Source organism: Orcinus orca, chromosome 20 (assembly GCF_937001465.1).
Source record: "Orcinus orca chromosome 20, mOrcOrc1.1, whole genome shotgun sequence".
NCBI classification, from domain to species: domain Eukaryota; kingdom Metazoa; phylum Chordata; class Mammalia; order Artiodactyla; family Delphinidae; genus Orcinus; species Orcinus orca.
In genome coordinates this window covers 29,512,531-29,533,852 of record NC_064578.1, presented here as the reverse complement: position 1 = coordinate 29,533,852, position 21,322 = coordinate 29,512,531, and the positions used below count along the sequence as shown (strand labels likewise).

At 44.5% G+C, this 21,322-nt stretch overlaps 1 long non-coding RNA gene across 2 annotated transcripts in view; it reads right to left on the bottom strand.

Annotated features, from left to right (window-relative positions):
* LOC125962645 (uncharacterized) overlaps positions 1-21,322 on the bottom strand; it is a 601,794-nt gene that overhangs the window by 287,340 nt on the left and 293,132 nt on the right. The window lies entirely within an intron of this gene.

The following is a 21,322-nucleotide window of genomic DNA, read 5'->3' as shown; positions in this document are numbered from 1 at the left end:
TAATCATATTTATATAATTAAAATAAAAGCTTCTCTCTGCATATGTGTGCATGTATGGACACTAATCATATTTATATATGATTAAGATAGAAAAGAAATAACTGACCTTAAAAGCAGTGGGATAAATTCCAAAAGAAAAAAAAAGTATTTGACAAAACACACTAAAATTTCTTAATGTAAACATACATACATGCATGCATACATACATACACACATACATAAAAGTCCAACAAGACTGATGGAAATATTTATAACAAATATACAAATCTTTTAAAAAGCTAGTATAATCTAAAGAATTTATACAAAAGAAAAACAGAAAAAAAATTCCCAAAGAAAAAATGGAAAAAAGACATGAACAGATAATTCACACAAGAAAAATACACAAATAACTGAAATCATTTTTAAAAATTCAACCTCACTAACGAATACAAATTTTAAAACAAGACACTATGCTTTTGCTTAAAAATACAACCATTTTTAAATTGCCATTTTTGTTGACAATTCAGAGAAACTAGCCTTCATATTCCTTCCTGATAGAAGTAAATCCAGAGTCATTTGTCTGAAAGAAATCTAATAAAATGTATCAAGGACCTTAATAATTCTCATTACCTTTGAACCAGTCATTACAGCATTACAAATTTTAATTCTATGGAAAAATCATCATATGCAAAAAAATTACATACGAGTTGTTTATCATGTAAAAATAGCAAAATAATTAATTTTTTTAAAACCCAGCTAGAAAAAACCCTAACATCCAACTACCGAATATTTATTTAAAAAACGTTAACACATCCATAGTGTGGTATATCATTACAGCCATGAACTAACAATGCTTACAAATATATTTAATGACATGAATAACACACATATGTTAGTGTTAATTTTTTAAAAAAAACAACAATGAATCATGATAAATTTAATTTTAGGAAAACTTAGGGGAAGAATACATATGGTATACCATAAAAGTCTAAAGGCGTCTATCAGAATATCCTCGTAGCTATCTTTGGAATATTGGGAATTTTTATTTTTTTTCTCTTTATTCGTTCTTATTTTCCAAAATAAGCATGTATTACTAAAGCAACCAGAAAAATACATTTTTAAGCAAGTAGGATATTTTAAAATATCTCTTTTTGTTTAGCTTAAAAAGATTCTAAATATTTTTAAGTGTCCTTATATGTGTTTGCCCTTAACTGTGATGATTGAGGATAAGAAAAATGGTAAAGTGCAAGGAAGGTAACTATTTTGCCCAAGTGCTACTACTTTCCCTTCCTATGCCTGTGGCAGACATCACAAATCAATCCCAGCATCTGCTAGGCTTAGATGCTCAGCAGGCAAGAGCAATCTGGAAAGCCACTACTAATCAATCACTTCAAGTGATTTCTCTGATGTTGAAAAGAGCCCTGAAGTGCTAATCAAAAGACAAGGATTCCTATTCTAGATCTGCTGCCAACCTGAGAAAGTTGGTCCCCAGTCTGAGCCTCAGAACCCATCTCTGTAAAGTGAAGATTACGGAAGACTGTACCAGCTCTGAGAAATTCTGACCAGCTGTTTCTTCTCCTAACATCACCATCGTGCTCATCCACCCCCCTAACTCCTGCCTGTCCCAAAGTGATCTTGCAACAAATCATTGTGTCTGTGGGCATTTCCTTGAGCTGCCTAATGCCTACTGATGCTCAACATTCTCTCTTCCCTGTAGATCTGGATTTCTCAACAGTGGCACTGTTGACAATTTGGACTGGATAATTCTCTGTATAGGGGCCAGTCTTGTGCATCATAGAATTTTTAGCAGTATTCCTAGCCTCCTCTACATAGTAGATGCCAGGGACACACCCCTAGTTGTGACCTCTAAAACATCTCCAGACATTGCCAGTGTCCCCTGGGGGTCAAAGTGGCCTCTAGTTGAGCACCACTGTTGCAGATCTTTCTTCTCTGGGGGCCGAAATTAGTTCCTTTAGATTCTGAGGTCTGCTTTAACGTCATCCCCTCAGCAGAACTGGGGATGGAAAAGAGATATGAGAATAGGTCACATCTGTCATCCAGATCTCTCTTTGAGGACAAGACCATGTCTCTGACGCTCTGCAGTGTAGACCTGAGGATGCAACACGCTGTGTGTGCCCCACTCCACCTAACCGTGTACACGGCACAGCTGCCAGGAGGGCCAGGGCTTTCCACAGAGGGGTGTAAATCACCGTTCCGGGCTCGATGGGCACTTAGCATAATGGAGTGATTGACAGGTGGATATTTACACTCAGCTGACTAAATGGGCAAATCAATCAGTGGATGGCAGTGCAGAAGGAGGTCTGTGGGAGGAATTAACAGGGTCCAAGACCACCATGGCCACTCCCTGTGGATACCGTGGAAGATTCTGTGAGTTTTCTTGCAGATCCCTGCTTTGAGTCATTTATAATAAGACTCCCTTTCAGCTTCAGGGCTTTCTCAGCTGTTATCTTTCATGGGCAGAGCAGCCATTTCCCCCATCTCCGGATGAGAAAACTGAGACCCAGAGAGATAAAGAAATGAGACCAACCACTGGTGACCAAATCAGGCTTGCTGACTTATGTTCAAAGGGTTTAGTTCTTCAAGTTAAACAAAGAAAAAAAAGAATACTCCCCATTTTTGTCAGAGCCAAGATGATTTCTAACTTTCCGTTCATCATTTTGGGCTGAGGGGGATGTAAGTCAGTTAAAGACAGAAACATTAAATGCACAGTAAACCCATCATAGATGGAGGATTTATAGGGGTATTGATTAAAACCATCAGTAAAGTATTTACCTTAATCAATAGGAAAAGGTGATTTAAATGTTTAGGTGTCTCCTGCACTTCTGTCAGCCAAGGCTTCCTTAAAAGCATGCATTTTATGTGATACACCGTCTGTTTCCCCATCGTGTGCCCCTTGGCAAAATTCATCGCCACGGCCAAAATCCCCCTTTCCACACCGCCACCGTTGTTGTTGACCCTTCTGCAGAGATGGTGTTTGGGATGCAAAATGTTTTTTTTAAGAATCAACACCTGTGAAGCGAATGAGAGGAAACAGGACCGGGCACAGTAAGAAGATGAACTATGATGCAGCCCAACAAAGACCTAGGCAACCAAGCAGGGAGCTCTGGAGTGAGAACTGCCCCTTAGGGGGCATCAGACCCTAGTACCCCTACCTCACCCAGTTAGTTACCAGGAAGGGCATAACCTTGGGCGAGGGGGTCTGCAGCTCAGGTAGACCCTAAAGGCAGCTGGAGGCTGCCTACTGACCTCACTTCCCACAACTGGGCAGCAAGTCTGCCCCGGAAGAGACTTCTAGGCAGCACATTTCCAAGGCCACCACAACCCCTCAAGATGTCACGAGAGGGTATCTATATGTCATCATATGTTAAACTTGATCTCTGAGAGTCTTTGTTCAAAAGAGATGGGAAATCAAGGGCCATTTTGAACCAAGGTTGACTTTATTTTTCTTAAGACACTGAATCCCACCAGGACTCTGGTGACATGGTTGAGGTATAGAAACTTCTAGTCGTTTAGGTATATTGGAAAAGACTCTTGGCCAGGAGGGAGCTAGGTCACTTGAATTCTAGCCCCAATTTCTTTTTGGGTGACCTTTCCCAGGCCACTTCCTTGTTCTGGGTCTCAGTCTTCGTATCTTAAAAAAAAAAGCATATGTTGCCTTAGAAGAGTGTTCCCCAACTTTCCCTGTCATTTGGATGCCCTTGTAGAGCATTTATTAAAATTCGGTTCCAGAACCCTACCTGAAATCTCCATGGCCCCAATGAACTGATACAATGAATACAGTAGTAGCTAATGTTATTGAGCTCTTGCTGATTGCCAGCTGCCCTGTAAATTGTTCTGTACGTATTAGTCGTTTAAGTCACAAAGGAACCATAAGACTTAGGGACTATTATTATCCCCATTTTACAGATGAGGCAATTGAGGCACAGATTACTGAAATAAGTTGCCCAAGTTCAGATGGCCAATCTGTGCCGAGCTCCAGGAATCTCAGAAGACCTAGAATGTGGTGGATGGGGAATTGGAGGTCATTGGCAGGGCTAACAAGGGGAAACTGAAGGAAGAGAGAAAGTTGGGAAATGCTTTATTATGCTATGGGTCTGAGTGCAGAGAGGAAAAGGAGTAAGTGTTGCCATGATTATAATTATGGCACATTCTCAGAAAAACAGACCATTTCAAAGTCCTTTCTTCCCAGTGGAAAGATGTAGAATCCAAAAGCTCTGTGGTCGTGGTGGACAACATTTACTGCGCCCCGGGATCCAGGAGTCACACCGCTTGGGCTCCTATCTTAGCTCTGCTGTGTGCCGCCCTTGGGCAAGTTTCTTAACTTCCCCAGGCCTCCACTCCTTATCTATAAAGTAGGGATAATAATAGGATCACTACCTAAAGATTGAGTTAATTCATACAGAGTGCTCCGAACAGTACTTAGCACGGGGTGGGGTCTATATAAGTATTAGCTTTGCTTGGTGTTGATCGACCCCCATTCTCCACACACACACACCCACTTCAACTCCCTTTCCTCACCCCCTGCACCTGGGAGAATATGCCCAGAGGGTTAGGACAGGCTCTCCTCTCTGGCAAAATGAAAACATGACTTTGGAGAAGACAGCTCAAGAGGTCAACAGACTGGAAACATCAAGCATTGCGCCGGGGAGTAGAGATTTAAGGTACACTCTCCCCCCCATGCCTGGGGGGAGGGGATGGGCTTAGACCTTTCCCATCCTCAGATCTCAAAGGTCTGCACCTCCCACCCCCATGTCCACCCCGCTTCCTGGCTTGCCTCCGCCCCTCAGTCAGAGGGCCCCCTTCACTGCCCCTCTGGCTTTGCAGGGCAGCCTCTTGGAGTTGTCTTGCTCTCTTCTCTCTTTAAATCATTCTCCCTATTTGAAATGCGCCTTTAATGGAAGCCACATCAAATCCTTTTGGGAAGTAGGAAGGCTAGACGTCATAAATAAACACATTTAGATTAACTGGGGAGCAGGCCAGGGAGGAGGCAGAATTACAGAATAGTTTTTAAGTGGATGCAGCTTTATCACTCTTAAGTATTGGGCGCTGCCATTCTATGACTCTAACTGCTGACAAATTATTTCTAAGTTGAGGTCCTGCTGGGACCGCTTTGTGGACTAAATTAGAGGACAGCCTTCCGTACTAATTGTAGGTCAGCAGTTGTATTCATTACAGAGGAATCCTCGCTATTCATGTTAAGTAGGTCGAAGCAGGGTCTGCCTCATTCATCGTCCTGTTCACACAGGGCATGCCTCAAGCAACCCTGACTTCGTGGGTTCAGCTAAGGCCCTGCTCAGCCAGGGCAGCCCCTTGGCCCAGGGTTCTTAACCCAGACATGGCATCTGGGGCTGTAGTCAATGCCTTTCGAGGGTGCTCTCTTCTCATTTCCTTTTTTTTTTTTTTAACAGAACCGCCCACCAACGCAGAACAAGGAGGCGGTGGGGAAGTGGGGAGCCTGCCGCCACGTCTGTATTACATGATTCACCCCTTTTCATTCATTCAACACTGAGCACCTACCAGTCGCCAATCACAGTAGACAGCTAGGCACGGGGATCCGGCACTAACCGAAACAGACAGAGTCCCCTGTCCTCACGGAGTTTACCAACTGCTACAATGGGACAGGTATAAGCAAGTATACAAGAGGATGATCTTAGACAGTAGTAAATGTTATGGAGAAAACGAAACAGGGCAATGGGATTGAAAGTGACTGGTAGGTAGGAGGGGGCAACCATGGGCATCCAGAAGGAGGATGGTGACTTGCACACAGATGGTGGGGATGGTGGAAATGGGAAGGAGTGAATTGACCAATATTTTGAGTGCAGTATTTGCTGGGTTTGATGATGGGTTGGATGAGAGGCGGGGGGTAAGAAGGATGAAAGTTGACTCTGAAGTTTTCATCCTGGACCCGTGTATGGTCGATGGTGCCATTGACCAAACTGGGGAAGAAGGAAAAAGAACAAGTTTCATGGAATGTTACGGGCTGAACTGTATTGTCTCCAAATTCGTATGTTAAAATCGTAACCCCCAGTACCTAAAATGTGGCCTTGTTTGGAGATAGGGGTCTTTGCAGAGATGATTAAGTTAAAATGAGGTCATTAGTATAGTCCCTAATCCATTATGACTGGTGTCCTTGTAAGAAGAGGAGATTACGGCACAAATGTCTTCAGAGGGAAAAATCACGTGAAGACCCAGGGAGGAAATGACCATCTATAAGCCAAAGGGAGAGGCCTCAGGAGAAACCAACCCTGTGGACACCTTGATATCAGACTTCTAGTCTCCAGAACTGTGAGAAAATAAATGTCTGTTGATTAAGCCACCCAGCCCGCGGTACTTTGTGACAGCAGCCCTAGCAGAATAGTGCAGGGAAGAATCAAGATTCCCGACGCAGGGGCTTGATTCCAGAGGCTGGGATGAATCAACTGCTTGTCTGTCCCAGGAATGTGAGGTTAGGACACACACTACTGGGCTGGTGCCTGATGTCGACAGTCTTGTAAGCCAGGGCAGTGACGTTCCAGCAAAGGCACAAAGACACACAATAACATGGACAAAGGCAGCAGAGAAAGCATCAGTGGAGGCAAGAGGGAAAAGATGCTCAGAGAGCTACACAAATGAGATGCTGAGCAGTTGCTGGGCGACAGCGCCGCCTTGGTGTGTGACGGCTTGCAGTCTGATCCCCGATCCACGCAAGCCCACTTCTCCTCCCTGCTTGGGGCTCCAGGTAAATCAGTTGTATTAATGGCCCCTCCCGGTATTCACACCCTTTGCTGTGTAACTTGTAGTGCCTTCCCAACCTGGGTCGGGTATTCTGCCCCACCCCCTTGACTCTGGACACCTGTGGGGACATTAGCTCATGACACAGTAGAAGCTTGAGAAAGCACTGGAGCATTTCCATGTATGCTATTGCCTCTCAGCCTTCACCATGAGAACATGTCTAAGCTATCCTCTTGGGGGCTAAGACACATGGAGCACAGCTGGGTCACCCCAGGCTGCCCACCCAAGGCCATTCTAGATCAATTGCCTTGCAGCTGACCCCAGACATGTGAGTGAGCTGAGCAGAGACCACCCCTACTGAAGCTCACCTAAATCGCTAATCCACAAATTCATCTGCCCAAATTCACACTTTTTGTTTTAAACTAAATAATGTTTTAGCTGCTTTGTTATGCAGCATTACTGCAGTGATAGATGACCGATACAGGTCCCACAAGACACCTCCACAGCCTGCAGATTAACTCCCTGTTTTTTGCCTTAAGTTAGTGTAAACCAAGCAATTGCTTCCCAAATCAATAGGGACCGTATAGAAATGAGACCATACTCCATAGCATGCTGGTATCTGCAGACAGACCAACAGCACCGGAATGTTCTCAGTCGCCTGTTATGCCTCAAACTGGGGGAAAAAAATTACCGACAGTGGAGTTGAAAGAGCTTTCTATTCACAGCCCTCGAGGGAAAAGAAATATTTAAATATTGTATGAACTTTTTCTTCTCTCTCATCATTTAAACAACAATAAATGTAAGATATCAATTTAGATTATGGTCCTTTATTACATTATAATCAAGTGCCAAGTGGTGAAAGATTTATGGAGAGATGTTATTATGAAGGTGATAATGAGGATTAATGGGCAGTGAGCAAGACCACTTAGAGGTGAGGGGAGCCTCAGCCGAGATACCCCATAGCTTGGGCTTCCCTGGTGGCGCAGTGGGTGAGAGTCCGCCTGCCGATGCAGGGGACATGGGTTCGTGCCCCGGTCCGGGAAGATCCCACATGCCGCGGAGCGGCTGGGCCCGTGAGCCATGGCCGCTGAGCCTGCGCGTCCGGAGCCTGTGCTCCGCGACGGGAGAGGCCACAGCAGTGAGAGGCCCGCGTACCGCCAAAAAAAAAAAAAGATACCCCATAGCAAAAGTGGGTGTCCTGGAGGTCAGGAAGGTTAAAGAGAGGAAGTGAATGGAAGGAAGCAGCACAGCCCCAAGTAAGTGCCGAGAAAGCGGAGCGAGGGTTTGAGTCCTGGATCTGCCACATGTGAGGTGTGTGACCTTAGACAAATAGCTTGACAACTCTAAGGCTTGGTTTCCTCATCTCTAAAATGGGTGTGAGACCTATTGTATGCACTTCCTGGGGTCAAGGTTTCATGCCTCCTAGAAAAGCACGTAGTATGCTGGTTGTTCTGTTATTGTTGTGAATACTCATGTTTATTATTACCTATATTTCCAATTCTTGGAATCCCTGGAGATATTCAAAGGCTGATTGCTTTTACTCAGATGGAATCCGTGATGGTTTCTCCAGGCTAATCTGTACTCGAACGGTCCATTTATAGTTGTGGTTTGTGGAAAAACATACCACAACCCCCAACTAATCCTTGGAAACATGTGAGTGAATCATAATTCATGTCACATGAACTCGAACCCTTGGGCCCTGAAGAAGACCAGAGACCCCAGCCCCAGTCGTTTACTCTTTCCAAGTCCATGCTTGAGTTGCCTAAACTTCAGGCACCTCGGTTTCCTTATCTGTCAAATGAGGATAAAGTCGTGTGTCCTATAGTGATAGTGAAGGTCAAGTGTGGTGATACGTGAAGGGGCACTAAAATCAAATTTTAAAATGCAAGGCAATATTCCTTGGCGATATTTTGGTGAATAAAAGCAATATAAAGCCAGCAAAGACTTTATATCTCTGAAATCAGAGTACCTGGGCTTGATTCCTGTCTTTACCACCTGTATGTCCTTGTATCAGTGACTTAACCTCTCCCAGACTCAGTCTCCTCATCTGTAAAATGGGAGTCGTACTAGCGTCCACCTCACATGACTGCCTGAAGCTTAAATGAGGTGATGCTGGTAAAGTTACGGCACAAGCCTGGTGTCACCTGTGAGCTCAATAATCATGAGCTGTTACTGGGGCTTTTTTAAAACCAGCAGCCACAGAGACGCTCTTCCAGAAAAGCCAGAGGAAATCCAGAGGGCGATCTTGGACTTGTCTGGGAAGGAGGATGTGTATGTTGAGTAGGAGAAGCAAGCCTAGACCAGGTTTAGGGAGACCTCCCCAAAACAATTCATACCCACACATGGCACATAGAATACACCCTCTCCCCTGGCATGTGGCATCAGTTAAGTGAGGTGAGTTAGAAAAGCAGAGAACGTCTAGGGACTTCCCTGGTGGCTCAGTGGTTAAGAACCCTCCTGCCAGTGCAGGGGACATGGGTTCGATCCCTGGTCCAGGAAGATCCCACATGCCGCGGAGCAACTGAGCCCGTGAGCCACAACTGCTGAGCCTGTGCACCACAACTACTGAGTCTGCGTGCCACAACTACTACAGCCTGTGTGCCTAGAACCCATGCTCCGCAACAAAAGAAGCCACCGTAACGAAGGGTAGCCCCCGCTCACCGCAACTAGAGAAAGCCCGCGCACAGCAACAAAGACCCAACGCAGCCAAAAATAAATAAGTTAAATTTAGAAAAAAAGAAAAAGAAAAACAGAGAACATCTAGTTCTAAGAATCAGGATACCTACTGAAAGATTACCAAGAGTAACAAAATATTATCTTAACATTAAAATATAGGTCAGTGGGAAATTAATTCCACCAAATTTTCCGGACCATTTCTAATGTTAAAAATGGGATGTCCCTCAAATTAGAAGTATGGGGTTACCAGATACAAACTACTATATATAAAATAGATAAGCAACAAGGATTTACTGTATAGCACAGGGAATTATATTCAACGTCTTGTAATACCTATAATGGGATATAACCTGAAAAAAAAAATTGAATCACTCCGCTGTACACCTGAAACTAACACAATATTGTAAATGGACTATACTTCAATAAAAATGGGGTGTCCCTGGCAAGTTCTGAAGCAGGGCCCCCCAACCAGCAGCAGATTCTCAGGTCCCTATGGAATCAGTCCTATGGAATCTGAAATTCTGGGGGTGGGTTTCAGCAATTTGTGTCTTATTGAGCCCTGCAGGTGTTTTGGACGAGGGCTCATCCCCAGTGGAAAGGGGATGGATGCAATTGACAGATACACCATCTTTAGAGCTGGAGCTCAGACCTCCCCGGTCACACACACCTCCTTTTCCCTCTCCTCCCTTGTCACACCAATGAGTTATCATCTCTCCTTCAAAACTGATCACCAGTCAGTTTAGAGCATCAGTTTCTACATCAAGTCTTTTGGACAGAAGTGGATTTGCCAAGAGCTGTAGGCATCGCCTCCCCTATCCTGCCAAGGAATTGTCCCTCCGCTGTTTTCCAGCCAAGCCTGAGGCTTTATGACGCCACTCTGATTCATAATGAATCGTTACAATAAGCGCTCACTTGGATTATTTATCCTGTAAATACTTTATAGGGATTTTTACTTTTCACAACAATGAGGTTTAACATTGTCAAAAGAGGATGATACCTATGTGGCGGGTGTTATTACCATCCACTTTGACAAATGCAGAAACCGGCGCGCAAAAGGAAAACTAGTATTGGAATCACATCACTAGTAAGCAGCTGGGAGCTAGTATAGTCCAGAGTCCACCCTCTTGCCCCCCACCCCATGCAGTGTGGCCTCCTGAGCAAAGTATACTTAGCTTTCCTACTAGTGAATTAGGAAAAGCAGTCATTTCATGGTAGAACAAGGATGCAAGTCCTGCCTGTCACTAATCAGATGTGTGTCTTGGACAGGAACCTTCAGCCCTTAACACTCAGTTTGCCCATCTATAAACTGGGGCTACTAATTCCCATTCAGCTTTCCTCCAAGGGTCACTCCGGGGACATCCAAAGAGGCAATGCAATTGAAGGTACTTTACAAGCTGGGGATACCAAATGAATATAAGAGATTGTTGCTCCTGTGGAATGGCCCAGACTAAGGTTGAATGGTCATCTTGAATAAAGGTGACATACGTATAGCTCGTGGCCATAATTTCTTCCACAGAGTGAAGAAGCAAATAACGTTGGTTTCCAACTTTTAAAGTCGCGCCCACCAGCAGTCCCCAGCTGCCCAGCTGGAACTGTTAAACGGCTCATTTTCCCAGGGCTGAGTCTGAGGATCCGGTTTTGTATTTTTCACTCGCAAAAGACAAATCTAGGAGGAAGGTGGACTTCTGGCACAGCGTGATCCAGGCTCAACCAATAGAAGAAGGATCCATCCCTTGATTCTGTTCCCCCTGGGTTGGCTCCATCCTCAGGCACCTCTGGCCATTTCAGGCTCCTCTATTCCTACTGCTGGTTCTGAGGAACAGAGGCTCCTTCTCTGATAGCTCAAAGAAAGGTCCCAGTGTTGAGTCAGGTTGGTTCTGATTGGACCCACTTGGGTCATGTGCCCATTCCTAAACCAAACACCATGGTAGGAGGGATGGGCAGAGCTGATTGGTTTAGCTTCAGTCACAAGCTCCTCCCCCGGAACTTGAAGCACATGAACCATTAGGGAAGTAGGGTGAGCCTCCCTAGAACAAAATCAGGGTGCTTTTGAAGAAGATGTAAGAAATTATGGACAAAATTACAAATGATTCCCCCGAGGCTTGGCCCAAATTCTTCCCACTCGCCACTGTGGACAGGTGTTTTAGGCCACAGCAGCAGCACACCCTTCTGCTAAAGCAGACCTCTCTGTGCACAGATCCAGGCTCCAGGGGCGAGTGCCCCCCACGGAGAAGGGCAGAGCAGAAGCTCCCACACCCGACTGGAAGGCTTTCAGCAGCTCACTGCAGCCAGCTAGCAGGATAGGGACCAAGGGGGGCCCCACGGCAACAGTCACTAGATAGGGGCGGATGTGTTTCCTGGCCTCTCTGGAAGTGGCATCGAGTAGGATAAATAGAGTCTGTTTTTCTTTATTGCTCTGTCACCGTAATCCAGAAACAAACAGACCCTCAGATGCCCTCTCAGTATCCTTCCAAAGCCACTATCAGTTACTTTATCTCCTCTTTGGGATTTCCTGCTTCTTTTGCTGGAGTGTGTGTGTGTGTGTGTGTGTGTGTGTGTGTGTGTGTGTGTGTGTGTACACGCACCCGCGCACACATACATGTGAGAGGTCACGACTACTCAGCAGCATTTTCCAAAGCGCAAAATGTGTCAGCTACTGGGGTACATAAGATCATTTGGGGTGACACACACATGATGCTTTTTTATCTTAATATTGTGTGTCTGTTTTTAAATGTACTGGAAAATGCATAATATATTGGTGTCATAATAATAGCATTGATGGAGGACTTACTATGTCCCAGGCACCGTTCAGAGGACTTTCCATACACAAAATTATTTAATCTTCACAACAACCCTATGCAGAAGGTAGTCTTATTAGCCTCGTTTTACAGATAAAGAACCGAGGCTCAGAGAGGTCAAGTAACTTGCTCATGGTCACACAGCTAAAAGTGGTGGCCAGGATGCCAGCCCAGGCAGTCTGGCTCCAGAGCCAAGCTCTTAACCACTACACCAAACCTGTGACTTCACAGATATCATGATAGTGCTATCAAGTATGCTTTCACAGTTCAATTAAACTATAGGAAGTTAATATAAAGGAAATATTAAATGAACAATAGTAAAAGTGGTGTGGCGATGTGTTAAACATTTTCTAGGTGGTGAACAGCATTTGGGAAATCCTGAAACACTATACAAGTTGGTATGAAGCTTAATTCCATCGATCCCTAGAGGCTGCACCATGACATTTAAGGGAGCCTATGAACCCCTAAAATCATGCACAATTTTGTATGAATATGTGTATTTTTCTGAGGAGAGGTCATGTTGCTTGCATTTCATCTGAAAGGGGTTTCTGACCAGAGCTGCTGCTAATCTATATTATGCCCTCAGGAAATTTAGAAAAAGGCACTCCTGTTGGGATAATGAGTTAGAAAAAGGTGCCACTTCCTCTGGGAAGGCTCAGCCCCGAGCCAAGATGCCCAGCTTAGCAAACAGAGCATGAGCTGGTTTCAGCCCCTCCTCACTCTCTTCCTAAGCTCTTGTACTGGGCGGAAGTTATAGGGTCATTACCCCGGAGCTCCCTTAACAAAAATAGGGTTAAGAACCACCGCCGAATGTGAAGCGAGCCAGGGGTTTCATAAGGGAACATGAAAGCACTTGGGCATCAGAGGATCTTGACAGAAATTGGAGTGACATCTGGAAGGGGCCCAGGGCAGAGGGTGTGGTATTCGAGATTGGGTCTCAACACTATGGTGTCACCTTACGTAGGTCCCCTTCCCAAACTGAGCTGTAGTGCAGATGAGGGTTTGTAAAGTGAAGACACATCTGCTACCTCTCCCACCCGATCAGAAGGATGTTGTTAGGACCTAACGAGATCAAGTCATCAAAGGAGACCGGATATTCTAAACTTTAAAAGGATGCATGGGTCAGGGTCTGACTTGGGAAACTGGGCCCATTCCAGGGTCTCTAATCAGTGGCATTTAATGCAGAGAATTAGGTACAAAGGTGAGGGAGAGCTGAAGAGCCAGACAGGGGAAGGTGAAGCAGCTCAAAGATGACAACAGCAGTGCTGGAAGGGCAAAGGCAGTGTTACCAAGCCTGGGAGCTGGAACCACAGGAAGAGCCCAAATGGTAGGAGTTGGAGCCTCAGAGCCCACTAGAGATGTCACCCAAAACAGGAGTGGGTGGGAGGCAAATGCCCTAGCTTCTCCCCTTCTCCTATTCTTCAGTCTCAACCAGTGCCCCCAACTGGCTTGCCCTAACCAGAAGCCAGTTGGCAAGGGAAGCTGGGAAATGTAGTTTTCAGGGGAAATGAGGCAGGCAAGTGACCAGGGCTATATTTTTAGTTGCCTAACTACACATGGAACTGAATTTCTAATGGTTGAAGTTGATGATACAAAGCAGCTGGTTAGAACACGTTTTACAGAAATGAGTTCTTCTTTCAACAAACATTGGCTGAAGACCCACTATGTACAAGACACACCTCTGAGCTCTGAGATCTAGAAATGCCTTGTTCCTGCTGCCCTGACAGGATGTAGTAGCCTGCTTTCTAAGGCGACCCTCCATGATCCCCACCTCCTGGTATTCATACCCTTGTATCATCCCTTCCTGCCAAGTGTCGGCTGGACCTATAACGAAAAGAATATGCAAAAGTGATGGATGATCACTCCAGATTAGGTTATAAAAGGCTGATTTCCGTTGTGCACACACCCTGTGATTCTCCTTACTTGCCCTGATGAAGCGAGCTGTCATGTTGGGAGTGACTCAGTGGAGAAACACACAAGGCAAGGAGCTGAAGGCACCCCCACCTAACAGCCTATGAGGGGCTGAGTCCCGCCCACACCAACAAGTTTAGAAGTGGATCCTTCTGCAAGAGAGCCATCAGATGACCACAGACCCAGCCAATACCTCCAACACGGCCTGGGAGAGACCTTCAGCCAAGGAGCCCAGTCTGGCCATGCCAAGGTTCCTCACCCATTGAAACTGTGTGATAGTAAATGTCTATTGTTTTAAGCCACTAAGATTGGGGGTAATCTGTTACGCAGCAATCAGTAAAAAATACACAGGACACTTCACTTTCTAGTTTACAAAGCACTTTCTTAGGTCCTCTCACTCCCACCTACAGTCCACCTGGCATGTTTCTCAGATAAAGGGATGAGGCTCAGAGAAGTTCAGTGACTTTCCAGAGAGGTGAGGTCAGTAAGTGTAGGAGTAGAAAACAAATTCAGGTTTGTCTGATCCACCAAAAGCAAGTACTCTTTCTTCTTTCTTTCTTTTTTTTTTTTTTGTCCACGACACAAGGCTTGTGGGATCTTGGTTCCCCAACCAAGGATTGAACCTGGGCCCTCAGCAGTGTGCAGAGTTCTAACCACTGAACAATCAGGGAATTCCCACAAGTGCTCTTCCATGAAACAATATCTTTAAAATGCTACTGGAAACAATGGTTGACTGGGCAGCTTGGGCTTAGGGCGGGCAAAGTGGAGACACCCAACAATTTTTTTTGGAAAAATGTTGACATTTCAGAAATGCATTGAATACCAATACAATTCAATGAGGGAAAGGATAGTCTTTTCAGCAAATGTACGGAAACCACTGGATATCCTCAGGCAAAAGGGTGAAGTTGTAGCCCTTCATTACACCATGCATAAAAGTGAACTCAAAATGGATCATAGACCTGAATGTTAACACTAAAACTATACAACTCTTAGAAGAAATCATAGGAGTAAATCTTTATGACCTCGGATTAGGCAATGGTTTCTTAGATACGACCTGAAAAATACAAGCAACCATGACAACAAAATAGATAAATTGGACAAATCAAAATTTAAAGCTTTTGTGCCGCAAATAATACCAGCAAGAAAGTGAAAGGGCAATCAAACGAATGGGAAAATATGCACAACTCATATATCTGATAAGGGCCTGGTATCCAGAATATATAAAGAGCCCTTGCAACTCAATAATAAAAACACAAGTAACCCAATTTTTTTAATGATCAAAGGATTTCAAGAGAAATTTCTCCAAAGAAGATACGCAAATGAGCAATAAACACATGAAAATAGTGTTTGGTATCATAAGTCATCAGGGAAATGCAAATTAAAACCTCAGTGAGATATCACTTCACCCCCACTAAGAGGGCTATAACCAAAAGACAGATCATAACCAGGATGTGGAGAAATCAGAACCCTCATACACTACTAGTCGAAATGCAAAATGGTGAAACCACTTTGGAAAACAATTTGACCGTTCCTTAAATGATAAACACAGAGCTATCTTACGACCCAGAAGTTCTTCTCCTAGGTATTTACCCCAAAGAAATGAAAACATACCTCCACACACACACAAAAAACTTATACATGAATATTCATAGCAACATTATTCATAATAGCCAAAAAATAGAAACAACACAAATATCTATCAGCTGATAAATGATGATTCCATTTATATAAAGTGTCTAGAACAGACAGATCTAGAGTCAGTGGTTGCCAGGATCTGGGGGGAGGGTGGAAATGAAAAGTGACTATTATTGGGTGCATGGCTTCATTGGGGGGCAGGTGATGAAAATGTTCTAAACTTATTGATATTTAGTGGTGACGGTTGCACAACCCTGTGAATATACTAAAATCATTGATTTCAAAGCTTTAGAGGGGTGAATTTTATGGTATGTGAATTATGTCTCAATAAAGCTATTTTTTAATTCATTGAGAGAACTGTACATTTAAAAATGATGAAGACGCTGAATTCTGTGTTATGTGTATTTTACCACAATAAAAAAAGGAAAAAGTGCATTGAGAAATATAGGTAGAAACTTGCCCCCATCCACGAAGTGGAGCTTAATTCTCCCCTTGTTGAGTATGAGCGGGACTCAGTGACTTGTTTCCAAAGAATAGAGTATAAAAAAAGAAAAATGCTAACTTTACAGTGGAGAAACCTGGCAGATACCACCTTTACCAAGTGAAGGTTAGTGTCCCAGGTGACAAAATCACGTTGACATTGTATGCCCCTGACATCATGTTACAGAAGGGTATTTCACCTCTGTGATATTCTTACACAAAACCCATAGCCCCAGTCTAATCATAAGAAAACATCAGACAAATCAAAAGTGAGGGCCATTCTGCAAACTACCTTACCTGTACTCCTCAAAACCACCAAGTCGAGCAAAACAAGGAAAGACTGAGAAACTATCACAGATTGGAGGAGACTTGACAACTAAATGTAATGCAGTCTCCTGTATTCCACATTTGTGGGGAAATGGTGAAATTCGAACAAAGTCTGGAGTTTAGTTAATAGTAAGGTACTGATGTTGGTTTCTGGGTTGTGACAAATATACCATGATTCTGTAAGATGGTATCACTGGGGGAAGTTGGATAAAGGGTCTACAGGAAGTGCCTGTACTTTCTTTGCAACTTTTCTATTAATCTAAAATTATTCCAAAATAATCTTTTGGATTATTCCAAAATTATTCCCCAAAAAGTCTTGTAAATGGGGAAAAAGCATAACTTTATTAAACTTTTCTCCACTTAGTTCATAGTTTAATGTATATATATCTATATATATCTATATCTATATCTATCTATATATATATATAATATGTTACATTGTTGCATATGTGGTATAATGTAAGAATATACAATCTTTTTACTTTTCATAACATGTAGGGGTAATCAATCTTCTATTTGAAACTCAGGGGCAGGGTGGAGGGGTGAGTTAATTTTATTTATCCTCGGTTACCATACATTGCCATTATCCATCTGGGCAAGACCCACTTCATTGTATTTATTTGGTTATCTGATTATTCCCATTAATATCCATTGTCTTCCGCCCCTATAGTCAGCCCCTCTGAAGTGTATCTTCGTGACTGCGTGTGCCCTTACACATGTATTCTTGGTGTGGATGTATAGTTAATCGACATAATGGCATCACATTGCATAGTCTCATCGTATTTCTTACTTTCTCACGGTAACACCGTGCATTAAAACCCCAGCCCCTCTGCTGTGTGTTTACTGTCTGTAGCTCCCATTTCTCAGTTCTCTATGGTGGGCATTCTCAATTTTCCTAAGGGGGGCCCAGATTGCCCACAAGTCTCCGCCCCCAGAAAATACAACGCCACGGATTTCCTCTCGATAGCTCTTTACAACGACCTGTGTGGGAATTTCCATGGGGGCATATACACAGGGTCGGGACAACTGAGCCTTGGGTTATACGTATACTTAAGTTGACCAAGTGGCACCATAGTGCTTTCAGAATGATCTCAAGACATGGGCAAGAAGCTCTTTGTGTTCCCTCTCCAGTCCCCGTATCCATAATGTTTTCAATGTTTGTGCCCCCATAGATCAAAATCTGGTCTTGAGTTGAGGAATGACAGGGATGACAATGGGAGATAGCATCCTACTATTTGCTAAAATACATTGAACACTTGCTTTGGACCACATACTCTTCTAAGCCTTATGTGTGTGTGGCAGGGGACAGGGGGAGGTATAACTTTTGCCCAGGCTCATTCAGCTAGAACCACAGTGTTCTATGGCTTGAGACAGCTCACTGAACCTCCCTTCCTCTTGCTTTCCCATCTCAGCCCTGAGAGCCTGTGTGTGTGCCTTGTGCCAGCCCAGGCTGCTCCCCAGCCTGGCCACATGGGCTTGGGATCCCTGAACAGCCTTGCTCTTAATTCTGAGGCTTCACGAAAACATAAGCCACCATCAGAATAGTATTAGTAACTCAGTACTTCCTGAATCCAATTAAGGCATCTTTTCTGCTCAAAAGAGGTAACATGCTAGGTCTTAAAGTAGTCAGAAATTGCCCTGATGTCCCCAAGATGAGTGCACGTTTCCCACCTTTGACCCAATTTATAATGCTAGGAAGCCGTACCACAGGAAGAGGTTGCTGTCCAAATAACAGGGGTGGGAACACTGCCCAAGGGGGCCACTGTTACACCATGTGCCAATCAATGGTGTTTCGTTGGGAGGTGTAATCAACACGCAGCAGCAGACCTGGCCAATTAGGCTTATCGGCTGACAGAGAGGGGCAGGAAGCCTCTTTTCCTCCTGCTGTTTTCGTGCCCCATGCAAGAAGTCAGTTCCCGTTTTTTATCTCTGGGTTCCCACCAAGCCATCTCGGTGGGGAGGGAGTTCTGACAGAAAGCAGGTTTAAGCTATCTCACTCTCCTTGAGCCCAGGGTCAGGCCAGACTGCCCTTAAGGCCAGGTTTGCAATCGGATGCAAAAAAAAAAAAAAAAAAAAAAAATTGGATACAAAATCCAAAAGCTTCTTGGCAAAGAGGAAAGAGACCTGGCCTGACCGTGCCCTCTTTCATCTCTATCCCCCTCATCCTCCCTCCAGACTTGAGAAATTTCCCATTGGCCAGACGTAAGTGTCTCTCCACCACTACCGCAGGCAGAAAGTGGTTGGGTTGGCGGAGAGCTAGCTCCAGTTGGGGTTAGTTTAAAATATCTGTTTCACAGCAAAAAGGCAGCCCCCGTCAGTAGCACTTTAACATTTAACTGAGGCTAATTGTACACTGCAAAATGGTGTATTTATCGACTGTATCTGTCTTTGCCTCTGCTTTCTCCTTCCAAAGAGATAAATTACTGGGGCAGATAAGGATCCAGCTTTCAGGGCGATCAAATGAACACCAGGAGTCCTCAAGATAGGAACGGTTTGTGAAACCCAGCTCCTGCCCACTTGAGCGAGCCAGCTAAGAGGGTGCTCCGGGCCAAGAATGTAATGGCTACGTGGGTTATTGGCCCTTCTGCTCCCCCCCTTGGTACATTACACTGCGGAGTGAGGGAGTTTGCTTTTAAAGTATCTTTTGCAGTCTCTTCTAATAAATCACTCAGCCACTCCTGTTGCTTGTTGTGGTCCGTGGTGTTGATCCATGGTGAAAGGATGGGCTAGTCTCCACCAGTCACAGCCTGAGTGTAGCGGCTGAACCACAAATGCAGCAAAACAAGATGGTGGCCTCCAGGCCAATGTGCCTGCGTGCGATGCTGTCCGCGTGGGGTTGCACAGGCTCCCTCTACCTCAGCCAGGACTTCATAGTAGAGTTTTGGAGCAGCCACGTGGATTCCGCAGCTCATGATTCAGAGCCAGTCTTCAGGGGTTGAAGATTCCAGTTAGCAAATTGTATTTAATGGTGTATAACCTTGAGGCACCAAACGAAAGACTTATAGAGAGAGAAATCAGAGTTTTGAGAAAACCTGCCCCACCTCTAGGGAACCAGGAGGGTTTTTTAGTCTCTGTATAGTACTGCCAACCTGTGTTTAGGATAAACCTATATGAAATGTCTCAAGTTTTGGAGTATCTAATATTTCCCCTTTGAGACCCTAATTGAAGTACAGTCCCCATCAGTCAGGGTTATTATAGTGATGTTTGTCCTAAATGTTCTTCTTTTTTTTTTTTTTTTGCAGTACACGGGCCTCTCACTGCTGTGGCCTCTCCCGTTGCAGAGCACAGGCTCCGGACGCGCAGGCTCAGAGGCCACGGCTCACGGGCCCAGCTGCTCCGCGGCATGTGGGATCTTCCCGGACCGGGGCACGAACCCGTGCCCCCTGCATCGGCAGGCGGACTCTCAACCACTGCGCCACCAGGGAAGCCCTGTTCTTTTTTATTTAAGTCATCTACTTACTCTTAATTCAACCTTGTCCCTGTGTGTAAATATTCCCCATTTTTCCTCGCCATGTGTCCCTATAGGGATTAGTATATCGAATCACACCCCCTCTCTGCAGCCCACCCCACCACCTAGCCAAACGCCATGCATATATATTTAGCTCTTTTAATCTTTTCTCTCATAAGTTTCGAATTCTACATTTTCCGGGGTATTTCGGATTTGGCAGAATAGCCTTCGTCTGTGAAGAGTAGAACTTAATTATCAAAAGCTGAACCAGAGTGAGCAATCCATCATGGGGTGACACATCTGTGCCTGTGTTCATTTGAAAAACATTTTTTCTGTGGCTCTTGGAAGAGGCTGGGGGAGGAATAAAAGCTGTCAGAAACAAAAAAAAAAAAAAAAAGAAGGAAAAAACTCCATCCTGGTGTTCATCATCCCACAATACAACCACATAATATATCAGAATATCATAATTTGGGGGATTAGGAATCAAGAATGTTCATTCGGCTTTTCTCTTGCCTTTCTTTTCTTCTTTTTATTTTGTTTGAAACTGGATCTAAAATATCTCCTAGCATGTGAAAGATAGTCATGTAAAATGCCTCCTATAGTAAACATCATATTTTTGACAAGGTTTGCATTATAATTAAGACCCATCTGAGTAGTTACGTTCCACTGTTTTCCTTAAGAGGCAGGGTTTTTTAACAGCCAGATAAATGCTCTCTGTGGCCCAGCTCAGTGGCACAGCGACACCCAGTGGCCATGTAAGGTCATGGCCCCAAGGTGGGGTCACATAGGGCTTGACTCAAGGAAGGCCAGCTCGGGAGAGTTTCCCAGGGTGAATCTGGCATTATCTTGCCATCTGAATGCTGAGAAGATTTGCCAGAAAGGACCCAGTTTTGCGGCAGGGGAGTTTGCCCTGTGTGGATTTAAATGAGATACAGCAGTGGAGGGCCAGGTAACAGCTGGGTCTTACTGAGGCAATTCCGAAGTCCACGTGAGGAACTCCCTTCAGCCTCGTTTACACTTCACCCAACACATGTGACAACTCCAGTTGGTCACCCAGGGTTTACCAAAACCTTTGGACAATAGGTTCAAATATCTCATCTTTGAGGGGGAGAGATGGTTTTCGTCAGTTGCTTTGTATTCTAGCTGCTCATGTAAACCATCGACTGATGAAATAAACACTTTAGTAGTCAATACAACCAGCAGATCCTTGCCCCACACACGGCTGGTTGGTCCAGCACCACTTTTATCCATTGTACGTGGACTTCAGCAGCACAGCAAGATGAGGTGACAAGCTTCCTCCTGCAGGGGGCGCTGTGAATGCCTGCAGCAGTGGATA